The sequence below is a fragment of the Pelophylax lessonae genome, assembly GCF_965119305.1.
Source record: "Pelophylax lessonae genome assembly, chromosome: 5".
In the NCBI taxonomy this organism is placed as follows: Eukaryota; Metazoa; Chordata; class Amphibia; order Anura; family Ranidae; genus Pelophylax; species Pelophylax lessonae.
In genome coordinates this window covers 535,820,605-535,836,434 of record NC_138772.1, presented here as the reverse complement: position 1 = coordinate 535,836,434, position 15,830 = coordinate 535,820,605, and the positions used below count along the sequence as shown (strand labels likewise).

Genomic DNA, 15,830 nt, shown 5'->3' with positions numbered 1-15,830 from the left:
TTCTAATTTGTACCCTGTTAATGTTGCTCATCAACTGTCTTTCTACTTCTGTACTGAGTTGAATTTCAATAAAATATTATTAAAAAAGAATGGCCAAGTCAAAGTCCAGACCTGAATCCAATCGAGAATCTGTGGAAAGAACTGAAAACTGCTGTTCACAAACGCTCTCCATCCAACCTCACTGAGCTTGAGCTGTTTTGCAAGGAGGAATGGGCAAAAATTTCAGTCTCTCGATGTGTAAAACTGATAGAGACATACCCCAAGTGACTTACAGCTGTAATCGCAGCAAAAGGTGGCGCTACAAAATATTAACTTAAGGGGGCTGAATAATTTTGCACGCCCAATTTTTCAGTTTTTTATTTGTTAAAAAAGTTTGAAATATCCAATAAATTTCGTTCCACTTCATGATTGTGTCCCACTTGTTGTTGATTCTTCAAAAAAAATTACAGTTTTATATCTTTATGTTTGAAGCCTGAAATGTGGCAAAAGTTCGAAAAGTTCAAGGCGGCCGAATACTTTCGCAATGCACTGTATATACACACAATACTGTGCAAATGTTTTAGGCAGGTGTGAAGAAATGCCCTAGAGTAAGAATAATTTAAAAAATATATATTATATATATTTTAATTGTTTATTTTTTGTCAATTGAAAGGGTTCAAGCCAGCATCAATGTTTACACACTTTGTACACTTGCACAAAGTCAGGGAACTTATAGGATTACAGTCCGGTGTATGAATAACCAATTATACCCATCTCCCCTACACCTGGTGAAGATAGAAATATTTCAATACCTAATCCCCAATATATCAATTACACCACCTAAAAATCAGGGCATTAACTACCTAGAAGACATCACCACAGATAATAAACCTATGTCGCTAGAGATCATGACAACCAAATACTCTCTTTCCCCTCAGGCCCAATTTACGGGCATGAGAATACTTCATTTTATGAAAATCCACGGTCTACCCGAACACAAACTCCACACCGAATTATGGGAATTTCTCACATCAGACACGCTCAAACGCAAAACTATTTCTTTGTTATATAACCTTCTTAACAGCAAAACCCAATTCACTAAATTCAAATCTATAGTCAAATGGAAACAAGACCTAAATAAAGTGTTCACACAAAGGGGTTGAAAGTTAGCTCTGAAATCGGTTGCTCAAACCTCCCATTGCTCCAGCCACAAGGAGACATCCATAAAAAATTGTAACGCGCTGGTACTATACCCCGTATAGATTATCGAAAATGTCATCTTCCTACTCATCACTATGCTGGCGTGGGGTGTGGACAGGTAGGGACCCTCTACCACTCCTTAAGGTCATGCCCCAACCTCACAAGTCTCTGGAATCAGATTTTCAAACTCATAGGCTTATGTACAGGGTTGATACTTAAACCCGCTCTAGCAATTCTTGGTCTAGGCATAGAGAAGATTCCCCCAGACCTCGGAACAGTCACATCACATATCCGCCTAGCAACCCGCCTTTTGATCCTTAGGAACTGGGAATCCACTAACCGATCAGACGTAGTTAATAATGTCAAGCAAGATTGCATCCTTGAACACGTTAGCAATGTCTACGATGAAACTTGAAAGCTGCGTTAAAGCATGGTCCACTTGGCACAACGGGGAGTACTAATAGCCCATACCCACTGACAGGGTGGTATATCTCAATAATTTCTGCCATAGTTTGCGCGTCCAAAATAGGGAAGCTACAAACCTGGAGATTATTAAATCTCTGAACCTACTGATACCAAGGAGGGGGGAGGCGGGATGGGACATCCACGTGGGGGAATCAGGGCCCTCCGACCCAGGTTGATCCCATTGGGGTGTCGGGGTTGGGCTATCCTCCGGGAGGACCTCTCCAACCCTGCATATCTATGTTACATGCATGGTGCCCACTTCCTCTATTCCACCCTCACTGATTGAAAACACTCACCCAATGTCTATATCCTATTTGTGTCTGCTGTCTAATATTGCAACCCATCCACAAACTGCTCGTTGACATTTATTGTCCCTTCCCTATTTTTTTGTTATTGCATATTGCTCTATTATCGTTACATAGTGTACACGTATCTGTTTTTCTTTATTGCTTCACACAGTGAACATGTTGATGTTTCTGTATTGCTTTATAAACCCCCCCCCCCCCCAAAAAAAAATAAATAAATAAATAAATAAATAAAAAAATAAAAAATAACTAATTATACCAAGCAGGTGCTAATGAGCATTCATTTCATATGTAGATTGAAACACAGTCATTAGCTGAAACAGCTGTGTTCCTTAAAACTGGGTAAGGAACAGCCAAACTCTGTTTCTAAGGTGAGGTTTTTTTTATGTCACAGGTCATACACCATAGCAAGACAATTAGGAATAGCAAGGTCTCTCTCAGGCAAAGATTTCAAAGCAGACTGGGATTTCAAGATGTGCTGTTCAAGCTCTTTTGAAGAAGCACAAAGAAACTTGCAACGTTGAGGACTGTAGAAACAGCAGTTGGCCAAGGAAACTTTGTGCAGCAGATGAAAGACCCATCAGGCTTACTTCCCTTCCACATTAGAAGATGTCCAGCCATGCCATCAACACAGAACTGGTGGGAACCAGTGGGACCCAGGTACATCCACCCGGAAATTATGTTTTGAAGGCAGAGGTTGGTCACACTATATATATATTGTGGCAGGACATTGTTTAATATGGCGATTTGGACCAGGTTTTCTGGGAAGCAAGCACACTAATGATGCAAGTGTGTGCTGCATTTATTTTAGAGCCAGGGTTAGAGCTTAGGGCCCCACCCGAGGGGGTCAATGGGAGCTGTGAGAGGTACACGCTGCACCATATTGTCCTGGTGAGGACAGATTGAGGAATGAGTCCAATGGAGAGACAGTCTTGGACAGACGGAGCTGCTGGGATGCTGCAGAAAAGACACAGAGCTGAGTTACAGCATGTGTGCACGAGCACTGGATGTTTTTGATAGTCAGGAAGATCAAAGCTGCTAAATAAAGCAGTAGAGCTGCATAGAGAGCTACGAGGCTGAATATTGTTTGTTTGTCATACTGATGGTGAGAACCCCTGCTTGGGAAGACCTTTATTTGGGAACTTTTTGCCTCATTTTAAATAAAAGTGGGCAATAGAGTCCTGAAATGCAATTCTGGCATGGAGTAAACTCCCTGTTTTGCACTACCAATGAGCTACACATTCCCCAACTTGTCACCGTATATATATATATATATATATATATATATATATATATATATATATATATATATATATATATATATATATATATATTATACCGAACAAAATTATAAACGCAACACTTTTGTTTTGTTTTTTATGTACAAAAAAGGCCTATTTCTTTCAAATATTGTTCACAAATCTGTCTAAATCTGTGTTAGTGAGCAGTTCTCCTTTGCCGAGATAATCCATCCACCTCACAGGTGTGGCATATCAAGATGCTGATTAGACAGCATGATTATTGCACAGGTGTGCCATAGGCTGGCCACAATAAAAGGCCACTCTAAAATGTGCAGTTTTATCACACAGCACAATGCCACAGATGTCGTAAGTTTTGACAGAGCGTGCAATTGGCATGCTGACTGCAGGAATGTCCACCAGAGCTGTTGCCCGTGAATTGAATGTGCATTTCTCTACCATAAGCCGTCTCCAAAGGAGTTTCAGTGAATTTGGCAGTACATCCAACTGGCCTCACAACCTCAGACCACGTGTAATCACACCAGCCTGGGACCTCCACATTCAGCATCTTCACCCCCAAGATGATCTGACACCGGCCACCCAGACAGCTGCTGCAACAATCAGTTTGCATAACCAAAGAATTTCTGCACAAACTGTCAGAAATCGTCTCAGGGAAGCTTATCTGCATGCTCATCTTCCTCATCGTGGGTCTCCACCTGACTGCAGTTCATCGTCGTAACTGACTTGAGTGGGCAAATGCTCACATACTATGGCTTCTGGCACTTTGGAGAGGTGTTCTCTTCACGGATGAATCCCAGTTTTCTTAGATCTTTAAGTTCAGCTCATGAAAAATAGGGGCAAAAACAAGTGTTGCATTTATAATTTTGTTCAGTATATATATATATATATATATATATATATATCCTAATAAAATAGAAAAAAAGATTAATATGAAATAATAAAGTGACAGTAAACTTGATTTTAAAAATATTATATTCAAGTATATATTCCTAACTCAAAAAGTACCTTCTATTGCCCTCAGCCTCCTCCTACTTTTCAAATCCTTTTTTTTCCTCTGTGATCTTTCGTTTTACAGGATGGCTGCATTCCTGTGTGCAGGAACATGGCCACCAGCAATGAGCTCAGGTGTGTTCAGACCTAAGTCTGAACTCCACTGAGCTATCCAGCCGGGAAGCTTTCAAAGTGGACAGCCAATCATAGGCAGCAGAAGCATTTCCCACCCTGCAGCAGCACATATACCTGCACGTGGAGCGGGGAATGCCTCTGCCTCATATGGTTGGCTGCTGCCTTTGGAAGCTTCCCAGCACCATAGCTCAGGGGGGTATGGTGTTGTGTCTGAGCACACATGAGCTCATGCTTAGTATCTACCTTTTTTTTTTTTTTTTTTTTGCTCCCAACCCATGTTTTATGAACTATGGACTGAGGGATTTGTTAGTTTGCCAAATCCTGCTCAAACTAAACCCAAGGCAGTTTGACTCATCCCTACTTTTGGATGGAGTGCTGAAAAGTTAGTGTTCCTGTTAAGTTTTTGCTTATACTGCAGCATATGAATGAAATAGGAATCAGAAGGAAGATAGAGAAACAGAAGATTGACCTATGTTCAGAGTTAACCTATGTTCTAGGGTTTCTTTTTTTAGTTTCTATGAGAGACATGGGAAAAGAGGTTTGTGGATTTATTGTTTTATGTTAATTACTATGTTGGCTTAAGCCATGCTTGGCTACTATACAAGGACAAATTAATCTCTAGGCGCCCAGGTTGGTGGACAATGTTATCTGTAAAAGTCAGGAATTTCCCTATCCTTGGAGTTGTGCCTGAGATATGGCTTTTTGCTGAAGATGATTTACAAAATCCTCAGATTTTTTTTGTATTCATCACATCGCCATTATCCAGCTTCGTGATCCAACGCATTGTATCATTTAGTAAACCCTACATAGGAAATTGAAACTATCCTGGTTGATGTTTTTCCTTTCAAGACTCTTCCTCCCAATACACTGGAAGGGGAATTCTTTCTTAACTCGACACAGAAAATGCAATCTATAATGTAAAATACAAACCCAAATCCCAAAAAGTTGGGACACTGTACAAATTGTGAGTAAAAAAGGAATGGACTAATTTACAAATCTCATAAACTTATATTTTAATCACAATATAATATAGATAACATATCAAATGTTGAAAGTGAGACATTTTGGAATGTCATGCCAAATATTGGCTCATTTTGGATTTCATGAGAGCTACACATTCCAAAAAAATTGGGACAGGTAGCAATAAGAGGACAGAAAAGTTAAATGTACATATAGGGAATAGCTGGAGGACTAATTTGCAACTTATTAGGTCAATTGGCAACATGATTGGGTATAAAAAGTGCCTCTCAGGGTGGCAGTGTCTCTCAGAAGTCAAGATGGGCAGAGGATCACCAATTCCCCCAATGCTGGGGCGAAAAATAGTGGAGGAATATCAGAAAGGAGTTTCTCAGAGAAAAATTGCAAAGAGTTTGGAGTTATTATCATCTACAGTACATAATATTATCCAAAGATTCAGAGAATCTGGAACAATTTCTGTGCGTAAGGGTCAAGGCCGGAAAACCCTACTGGATGCCCGTGATCTTCCGGCCCTTAGACGGTACTGCATCACATACAGGAATGCTACTGTAATGGAAATCACAACATGGGCTCAGGAATACTTCCAGAAAACATTGTCGGTGAAAACAATCCACCGTGCCATTCGCCGTTGCCAGCTAAAACTCTATAGGCCAAAAAAGAAGCCAAATCTAAACATGATCCAGAAGTGCAGGCATTTTCTCTGGGCCAAGGCTCTTTTAAAATGGACTGTGGCAAAGTGGAAAACTGTTCTGTGATCAGACAAATCGAAATTTGAAGTTCTTTTTGGAAAACTGGGACACCATGTCATCCTGACTAAAGAGGACAAGGACAACCCAAGTTGTTCTCAGCGCTCAGTTCAGAAGCCTGCATCTCTGATGGTATAGGGTTGCATGAATGCATGTGGCAGGGGCAGCTTACACATCTGGAAAGGCACCATCAATGCTGAAAGGTATATCCAAGTTCTAGAACAACATATGCTCCCATCCAGACGTCGTCTCTTTCAGGGAAGACCTTGCATTTTCCAACATGACAATGCCAGACCACATACTGCATCAATTACAACATCATGGCTGCGTAGAAGAAGGATCCGGGTACTGAAATGGCCAGCCTGCAGTCCAGATCTTTCACCCATAGAATATTTTGGCGCATCATAAAGAGGAAGATGTGACAAAGAAGACCTAAGACAGTTGAGCAACTAAAAACCTGTATTAGACAAGAATGGGACAACATTCCTATTCCTAAACTTGGGCAACTTGTCTCCTCAGTCCCCAGATGTTTGCAGACTGTTATAAAAAGAAGAGGGGATGCCACACAGTGGTAAACATGGCCTTGTCCCAACTTTTTTGAGATGTGTTGATGCCATAACATTTAAAATCAATTTATTTTTCCCTTAAAATTATACATTTTCTCAGTTTAAACATTTGATATGTCATGTATGTTGTATTCTGAATAAAATATTGAAATGTGAAACTTCCACATCATTGCATTCTGTTTTTATTCACAATTTGTACAGTGTCCCAACTTTTTTGGAATTGGGTTTGTATTTATTTACAGTAAGGTAGGGAGACGGTAGCCACATAAATACCCAAAAAAGGGAGACTAGAAACAACAACGTGTAAGTAAGCATTTATAACGCCATTATTTATTGTACAATTCCTAAACTTTAGGACCATAATGACTCTTTTCACGATTAGAAGTGGTGGATATGGTGGATTATATTTCAGTTTAACACAGGTGATCCTTCACTTGGCCTACATCTTCTTAGGTTACCAAATGTTTCCTAGATCTTGCAGCCCTCTTCCAACAGGGGAGTCCAGAACATTATATCACAAAAAGCAAGAAAAGGGCGCACCAGCTTAGCGCATCATCAGTGCCACTGTTTAATAAGATAAATAACAAATCATTATACTCACAAATGCATATGAGTGTTAGGCCTTTAACATACAACAGATGAAACATGAATGAATGATGTGGCGTTGGCGAGGTAGGTCCTGGTAAGTTCTGGTTACACTTTTATCATTTCAGTGAGGCAGGCCATATTATTGGCCTTTTTACAAATTTTGACTCATTTACTGTAATTTTGGTTTGGAATTTCTGATATTTTTGTAGTGCTATCCTCTAAGGAGCAGCTGAGTTTTTTGGTCCCCCTATAGTTTGCACAGCCAGGCAACACATACTTTCCAACTTGCATCCAAAGTCATTATTCAGCCCTACGGCTTGTCTTTGTTGTTTTATTTGATGGAAACAACTTGTATAGGGTCTACGGGTATATGGGAATCCCAACCAAACTTGAAACAAAACTTGGAGGACAAAACTTCTTTTTTCTGTACAAAAACATAAAAATTGATCCTGGACTATCTACTTCCTCTGGAGTGGCTTCTGCCTCTTAACGAATCAGTAACACAGTCCCTGTAAGGAACACTTAGTTCTGTTTAAATGAACCTCTTCAGACCTCTGCTAGAAACTACCTTTCCACCTGGCTGTCTTGAAGAGTATCCCAGGGCAAGAGATTCGGGAACAGGTTTTTAGCACTGTCCCAGGGAGAACTGTTTGGGTATGGCACCTAGCAACCTTCTCCCTTGATGGCCCGGTGGGGTGTAGAGGTACTTACACTGTCCTTGTCCTGCAGTTGTAGATGAAACTACTACTACCACTCTGCCAGGACTCCTGCCTGGGGATTGGCCAGATTCCCATAAATATTAAGATCCCTGCTTCTATATCCCCGCCCACTAGCTTCTAGAAGTTTTGATAAAACCTCCAGAACCTGGGGGAGGCGATAGAGTGCTGGTCTGTAGAGCCTTTCAGCCTGACCTGAATCTGAACCCTGACCCAATTACCAGACGCAAGTAAATTTTCCTACACCTATTCTAGCACTAGAGGATGCTACATTTTTATTTATGTCATAATATGTATTACAATAAGTTTTACTAATATGATTTTTTATAACTAGGATATATGATATTTTATTGAATGTGCTCTGTGCAACCTTTTTGGAGGCACCGCTTGTTGATTTGTGACCCCCACCCCTCACTAGAAGGGGTGGGGTAGAAGATTTAGTCCCACCACACCGTCATTGATATTTAAAGAAGTTGAGACACAGCAGGTGATTACTGATTAGCTCTGATGGGGGAATAGCCTCAAAACTCACCAGGGTCAGCTACAAATCATCCGGTGTCATCTGTATCTAATAAAGTAGAGATTTCAGCGTGACTCTGTATATATATATGCACACTAGTGACAAGTAATTCAATCGATAAATAAAATGAATAAGATAATGATCGTGGCAGCTATATGAAAACAATCTGAATCACTGCACATACAGAAGGCAAATAAATAAATAAAGTGCAGCGCCACTGATTCCAATATAGTGTAAATAGCAATGAAATGTGTGCAAAATGTGCAAGGTATACCCAAAGTGCTATAAGTGCAAATTTACATAATTCCTAAATGAATCAATATAAAGTGCTCACATCAAAATTCAATGTATGATTACCATACATACATCAATAAATTATGCAAATGAGCAAATACTATTAGACGTCTTGTGTGATCACATCAAATAAGAAAAAACCACAAGTGTTAAGTGACATAAAAGTCCACACAAAGGAGGATAAAGTGCTAGGTGCTTAGCCAGTGACTGGAGTATGGATGGTATTTATCGCTGTTAATCAATACAAGCATACAGTCTCTTGACCCCTCTTGAGGAAGTCACACGCCCACCAGCGAATGACGACACGCGTCTAGGGGGCGGGGACTCCAGACGGATGAGACCCCGCAGCAGCACAGGAGAGCTGCCTGTGTCTCCCTACTACAATACAGTGTCTTTTCCAGCCCGCACAGCTAATGTGCAGTTTTATGTGAGTGTACTCTTGTTTTACCTTTTAATAAAATATATAAACAGAGAGCATTAGATTTCCCTATTCCTTTTATTCTCTGACCTATGCTGAGACCTGGAATATTTACTCGGAAGACAGAGTCATATATTAACATGCACAGTGTCCAAGGATTTTCGGATTGGGTGACACGACCTGGCATACGTCCCTAAGGATATATAGCGCAATTTTGACCCAGTGATGAAACACGGGTCAAAACCTAAGGTGAGAGGCCATCTATGATTAGTTGAGGGATCACAAGAACCTACGGCATCCACTTCAGCACATGTGCACTTTATGGCCATTAAAGAGACTGTATTCTTGTATTGATTAACAGCGATATATACCATCCATACTCCAGTACCTGGATAAGCACCTTGCACTTTATCCTCCTTTTTATGGACTTTTATGTCACTTAACACTTGTGGTTTTTGCTTAGTTGATGTGGTCACGCAAGACATCTAATAGTATTTGCTCATTTTCACAATTTCTTGATGTATGCATTGATTATTAATGTGAGCACTTTATATTGATTCATTTAGAAATCATATAAATTTGTATTCTTATAGCACTTTGGGTATACCTTGCACATTTTGCACACATTTCATTGCTATTTGCACTATATTGGGATCAGTGGCGCTGCATCACTTTATTTATTTATTTGTCATCTGTATCTGTCTAGGGCCCCAGGCTTTGGCTATGGCTGAAGCTCCTTCTACTGTATGTTAAGAGCCTAACACTCATCAGTGTTTGTGAGTTTAATGATTTGTTACTTTTTGTAAATAAATGGTGCCATTAATAATGCACTAGGATGGTGTGCCCTTTTTTGCTTTTCTGTTTAAAAAACAAAAAACATACCAGCATGGCATTGCAAAACTCTTTTGTAGTGTGTTATATTAATCTTAGCTAGTGATGAGTGAAAGAGAAAAGCTTGGTTAACCGGGTGTTCTAAAATCAATAGCTATAGCTATTACAGCAATAAGTCGCTGATTACATCTATTACTTCTATTTAAAAAAAAAAAAAAAAAATCCAAAAAACTGTGACAAAAAACGTAAAACTTCAAAAAACTCATCATGCCTCTTACTAAATAGCTTAGATCGTCTCTTTCCAAAAAGGGGTCATTTGGGGGGTATTTGTACTGCCCTGCCATTTTAGGCCTCAAGGAATTTTTTTGTTGAAAATGTAATCTTTATTTGCATAAATGATAAACAAAAAACAATACTTTGTCGGGGTACATTCTCCCCAGCGCATAAATACACTACATTACAATACATTACCGGTCATACAAATAAATACATTCAATCAAATACATTCATTCTGTGGTATGATGCCTGACGTGTTGGCCGGAGTAAGGATACCCCATGCCATCACATCATGCATGATGCCGCAATACCCCTAAAGCATGAAACTGAAAAACATTGTCTATACGTTGCATCAATCAATCAATATCAAACAATATAATATTACATTTCAAAAAAGCAACAGGTGTGATGGGGGGTGGGAGAGTGGGGTAAGGGGAGGGGAATGAAATCACAAGCCCAAAGCTTTATTGAATGGACAAAGACACACAAGGGAGAGTGGGGGAAGGGGAAATCTTCAGACCTCCTCTTCCTCCATGAGATCCATCAGGTTATAGTCTCTGAGCAGACTGTGAACCAGTCTGCAACAGTCCTCAATGGACATCCTCTCCCGCTGGTGGATAAGGCGCTTTCTGGCGCACCATAAAACGTCCTTAAAGCAACACAACACCCGCCAGGCGTTGTCAATGTCCTCCTGGGAAAAAGTTCAGTGAAAAAGTCCATTCAGCACACCAAAGTTTGTGATGGCAGTCTGTGGAACAAAGTCTTTAAGTTCAGGTTCCAAGCCCCTCAACAGGCTCTGTGCAAAGGAGCACTCACAGAAAACGTGGAAGGACGTTTCCTCATGGATGATGCAAAAAGGGCAGTGCCTGTATCTGCACAAGTTTCTGGCATGCATGAATGTCCTGAGCAGCAGTCCCCCCTGGATTGCCATCCATGCCAGATCTTTATGCCCGTTGGTGAGTCCCTTTGAAGAAACATTCCTCCAGACCACGTTTTCAAGTGGCTGAAGGGAGGCCTGGAACAGTCTCAACAATGTCTGATGCTCTGATCAACTTGTAGATAGTTTTTGGCTTCCACAAGTCAGGCTTAACTCCATGCAGCCCCAGCTCCTTGATGAACTTGAAAGTGTCCAAGTAGTACCAAGGAGTGTCCCAGTTGTAGGGGATGGAACTGTCCCATTTGTCCCATCCAAGGGACCTCCAAAGAGGAAGGAGGAAAAAACGGGACATGGAGTTGCCGCCAGAGTCCAAAGTTCTGTCCACTAAAGTCCTGCGGATGCAGTTGCAAGCAAAGAACACCCTCAGTAACGTTGCGATGTCAGGCACGCTCTTACCGCCCTTGAGGGGTTCCTTGAACATAACTGCCCGCTTCACTCTGTCCATCTTGGAACCCCAGATGAAGTGGAACACTGCCCTGGTGATGGCCTTGCAGGTGTTGACCCGGGGAGGCCAGGCCTGGGCGAGGTACTGCAACACAGGGAGAATCTTGCTGCGGAGTACCAGTGTTTTCCCTTCGATGGTGAGTTCTCTGAGGCTCCATAGTCCAAACTTCTGTCTCATCTTGGACAGTCTCTCCTCCCAAGACTTCAGGGCTGCGTCCTCAGCTCCAAACCAAACTCCAAGAATTTTGATGAAGTCCACCTTGACGCTGAAAGGGATGGATGCAGAAGAAGGCAGGAACCACTTTCCGAAGAGCATGACCTCTGACTTCCCGCAGTTGACCTTTGCCCCTGAAGGTTTGCCGAAGTCCTCACAAGTCTGGACAAGCGAGTAGATGGAGCGCAGGTCAGCACAGAACACCGTTACGTCATCCTTGTAGAGTGAGCACTTGACAACCCTTCTGTCCGGTCCCGGTGCGGTGATCCCTCTGATCTCTGGGTTCTGTCGGATGCATTCGGCAAAGAGCTCTATACAGCAAACAAAAAGCAGAGGTGAGAGAGGGCAGCCTTGTCTGATCCCAGAGAGAACAGGGAAAGGGTCAGTTTTCAAGCCGTTCACCAACACCGTACTACAAATGTCATGGTACATTACATTCACATACGAACAAAACATTTCCCCAAGACCAAACCTGCAAAGAGCTCTGCACATAAACTCATGGGAGACACGGTCAAAGGCCTTTTCCTGGTCAAGACTGACCAGGGCCATGTGCACACGGCGGCCTCGAATGTACTGGACCGTGTCCTGGACAGGCACAAGGCTGTCCGCAATCCTGCGACCAGGAATGCCACAAGTCTGATCCGGGTGGATGATCTGTCCGATGACAGATTTCAGCCTGTTGGCCAGAACCTTGGCGAGGATTTTGTAGTCCACATTCAAGAGAGAGATGGGACGACAATTTTTCAGATCCCATCTCTCCCCCTTCCGCTTATACAAAATCGTGATCATCCCCTCCCTCAGCGACGGAGGCATTGTGCCCTCCACCACCACCTCCTCGTACAGTTCGAGCAGGTCTGGGCCAACGAGATCCCACAGCGCTACATAGAGCTCCGCTGGGAGACCGTCGCAGCCCGGGGCCCTGCCTTGCCTAAAAGATCTGACGGCAGAGTGCAGCTCCTCCTGACAAGAACCTCTCGGCCTCAGCCATGTCTGTTTCTTTCGGGGAGTAGAGGTTGGTGTAGTAGTCGCTGACCACTTGAATCACAGCCTCCTTCCCCTTCTGGAGTGTTCCAGTCTCGTCCCGCAGCTCCGACAAGGGTGTGTGTCCTGAGTGAAGTTTCCTGAAAAAGAAAGAGTTACATTTCTCACCCTTCTCAAGATTCTCCACCTTGGAACAGAAGACGATGTGTCTGGATTCTTCCTCGAAGTGTCCTTTCAGGCTCTTCTTGGTGTCCTCCAGGTCCTGCCTAACGTCCCAGCCGCAGTGGTGAAGGTCCTGCAGGGACTGCAACTGACGTTGCAGTCTCCTGAGTTCCCTCTTCCTGGCACACACTTGCTGGCGTCCCCTTGCCTGAAAGAAGCTGCGCAGCTTGACTTTCACAAACTCCCAGTAATCGCTTACCTTTCCGAAGAACCTCTTGTCCTCCTTCCAAGTAGGCCTCCAGCAGTTCCTCATTTCCCAGCAGGGTACCTTTCAGCTTCCAGGGGCCCGGGCCGGGGGCAAAGCCATCGCCCAGGTCAGCCCGAAAGTGAATGGCCCTGTGGTCAGAGAAAAAGCAGGGGACCATGGAGAACCTGCGGTGTCTGACTGCCTTGGAGGTGAGCACAAAGTCTATCCTGGAACGCACAGATCCATCAGGACGGCACCACGAATAGTTCACGGAACCTTTCCCTATGGATCCCACGGCGTCCTGCAAGGAAGCCTCCGCGATCATCTCCCTGAGCAGCCTAGATGTGATGTCGAGCTTCGCGTACATGCTGGAGCTGCGCCCATCCTCCTCAATCGGATAGTTAAAATCACCGCCGATTACTACTGCCCTGGTGTTGACGAGTTGGGTCCGCAGGGTCTGGAGAAGCTCCAGTCGCTCATTCCTATCTGGGGAGGCATACACGTTGATGAGCCTATCTGGCTCTCCCGCCCATGAGCCTTCTACGACCAAAAGACGGCCACATCGAGCTCCTGGACGGAGTCAACTGTGAAACGACCACCCCTGACAAGAATGGCTACCCCTACAGACTTACATTTGACACCCCCGGACCAGTAGGAGGGACCAAGGGTCCACTGGGAGGACAGATGAGTGTTCCTCCTTGAGAAGGGTAGGGCACACTCCTGCAGCATGTAGACGTCACTCTGCTGAGTGGAAAGAAAGGTCAGCGTCACCTGCTTCTAGACGCATCCTTGATACTCCTAACATTAATGGAAAAGATGGAGATCTCTGCCATCATGTAAAGGAGATGAAGGGCTAGTTAGCATGGGGCCGAACTTACCTCCCCTGAGGGGGGGGGGGGTGGTTCTTCCACTGCCTCTTGTGCCTGTCCGGTGTCCTGGTTCAGGCCGTACTCCTCGAGGACACTGTCCATCAGGTCTTGGTTGAGGTCAGTCCCTGGGGGGGTCATATCCTTACCTTCCTGCACTTCTCCTTTATCTTCCCCCGTAGACTCGAGGTCCTCCACCACTGGGTCCAGTCCAGCGATGTCATTTTGGTGGGCCGCTTGGTGGGTTCTTCTGTTGTCGGACTTTCTAGGTTCCGTTTCTGACCTTTGCTGGTGGGGGTGTGGAGGTGGGCAGGGTGGGGAAGTCCTCGATGGAGGACGGGTCGGGGAGGGGCTGGGAGGGGGCAGGGGAAGGTGGAGTCACCTCCGACTCAGAGGGGGTGGGGAGGGATGGGTCAGAGGTGGGGACCTGGGGGACGGATGGGGGAGGGGGGGACTCACCAGTGGCCTTCCGGGGATCCTTCGGTGTCTTTTCTCCTGGCTTATTGTTCCCAGCACTGGCTGGAGCCTTCCCCTTGATCAGGGCTCTAGCGTAGGACCGGGATCTCTGGGGGCAGTCTCTGTAGAGGCGCTCCGCCAATCCGCAGAGGTTGCAGGTCTTGGACCTTGGGCAATCTTTGGTCTCATGGCCTGAAACCCAACAGAACCTGCAAGCAGGTTCCTGACATCCAAAACTTACGTGACCCTGCTTGCCACACCTGCGACAGGTCTGGGGCATGTCAGCATAGTAAAGGAGTCCTGCGGAGGCTCCCAGAGAGAAGCAGGGCTGCAGGTGCTGTAGATCCCCCGAAGATGTTCTCCTTAGCCTACAAGACACGGCCCACTTACCTGTCCAGAAGCCGTGGACATTGAGGATTCTGACTGGGTCTTTGCCCACAATGCAAAACCTCTGGAGGTAGGTAGCGATGTCTTTTCCTGGGGTATGGGGGTTCCTTATGGACACCGTTACCCGCCTTTCGTCCCATTGAATGGGAGTGTTCGCAACGAAGTTGCGGAAAGGGGATTCCGGGCCACAATTCCTCACCATCTCCCAAAATCTTCTACAGACCTGTAGAGACACAAAGGTGATATAGAATATACCTTTCATGAAGGTCTGTACTGACAGTGTCTCCGCCTTGCTGAACCCCTGATCGAGGATCATCTTCTTGCCAAAGATTTCTGGGGTCATGTCAGGGACTCTTCTGTCCACCTCCTTCAGCTGCAGCACCACTGTCTGCTTCATCCAGGGTTCCAGGGTAGGAAGCCCATCTGCGGACCTGGTTGGCCTTGCTGAGCCCGACTGGCTGACGTCTGCTGGGTTGGGGGTGGGAGTTGAGGCGACTTCTTCCGGAGTCTTGGCTGAAGTGGCGGGTACGTTCTTTTTCTTCCCGGTGCTCTTCCCCATGACGGAGGAGTTCGTCAGGAGTCACTTCAGATGGATTACGGCGGCTTCCTTCTTGCTCCTCAGCATCTTCACTCTTTTGAAGCCTTTAAAAAGGCCCTTTTTGCGCCTACTGCCCGAAAGTAGTAGCGCAGAGTGGGGGGGGGGGGAGGGATGATCGCAGTCTCGTTCCCTGTGGGGGGCTAAGCCTCTATCCCAATAGCAGCGAGTAGGTGAAGCCGAATTTAATCGACGATCCTACAAGGCCGAGCAGAAGGTACCCCATAAGAACCAAATGGCTTGGATAGAAACAAGTGGCTCTCAACGTCCTAGCT

General features: G+C 44.5%; 1 pseudogene across 1 annotated transcript; it reads right to left on the bottom strand.

The window, feature by feature from the left end:
• Positions 1-2,796: 2,796 nt before the first annotated feature.
• Positions 2,797-14,853, bottom strand: LOC309556582 (annotated as a pseudogene). Its single transcript has 4 exons — positions 14,401-14,853; positions 12,680-13,251; positions 12,020-12,164; positions 2,797-2,906 (listed from the first exon to the last, which is right to left on the bottom strand). The product of its transcript is annotated as an uncharacterized misc_RNA (transcript).
• Between the last annotated feature and the right edge of the window lie 977 nt (positions 14,854-15,830).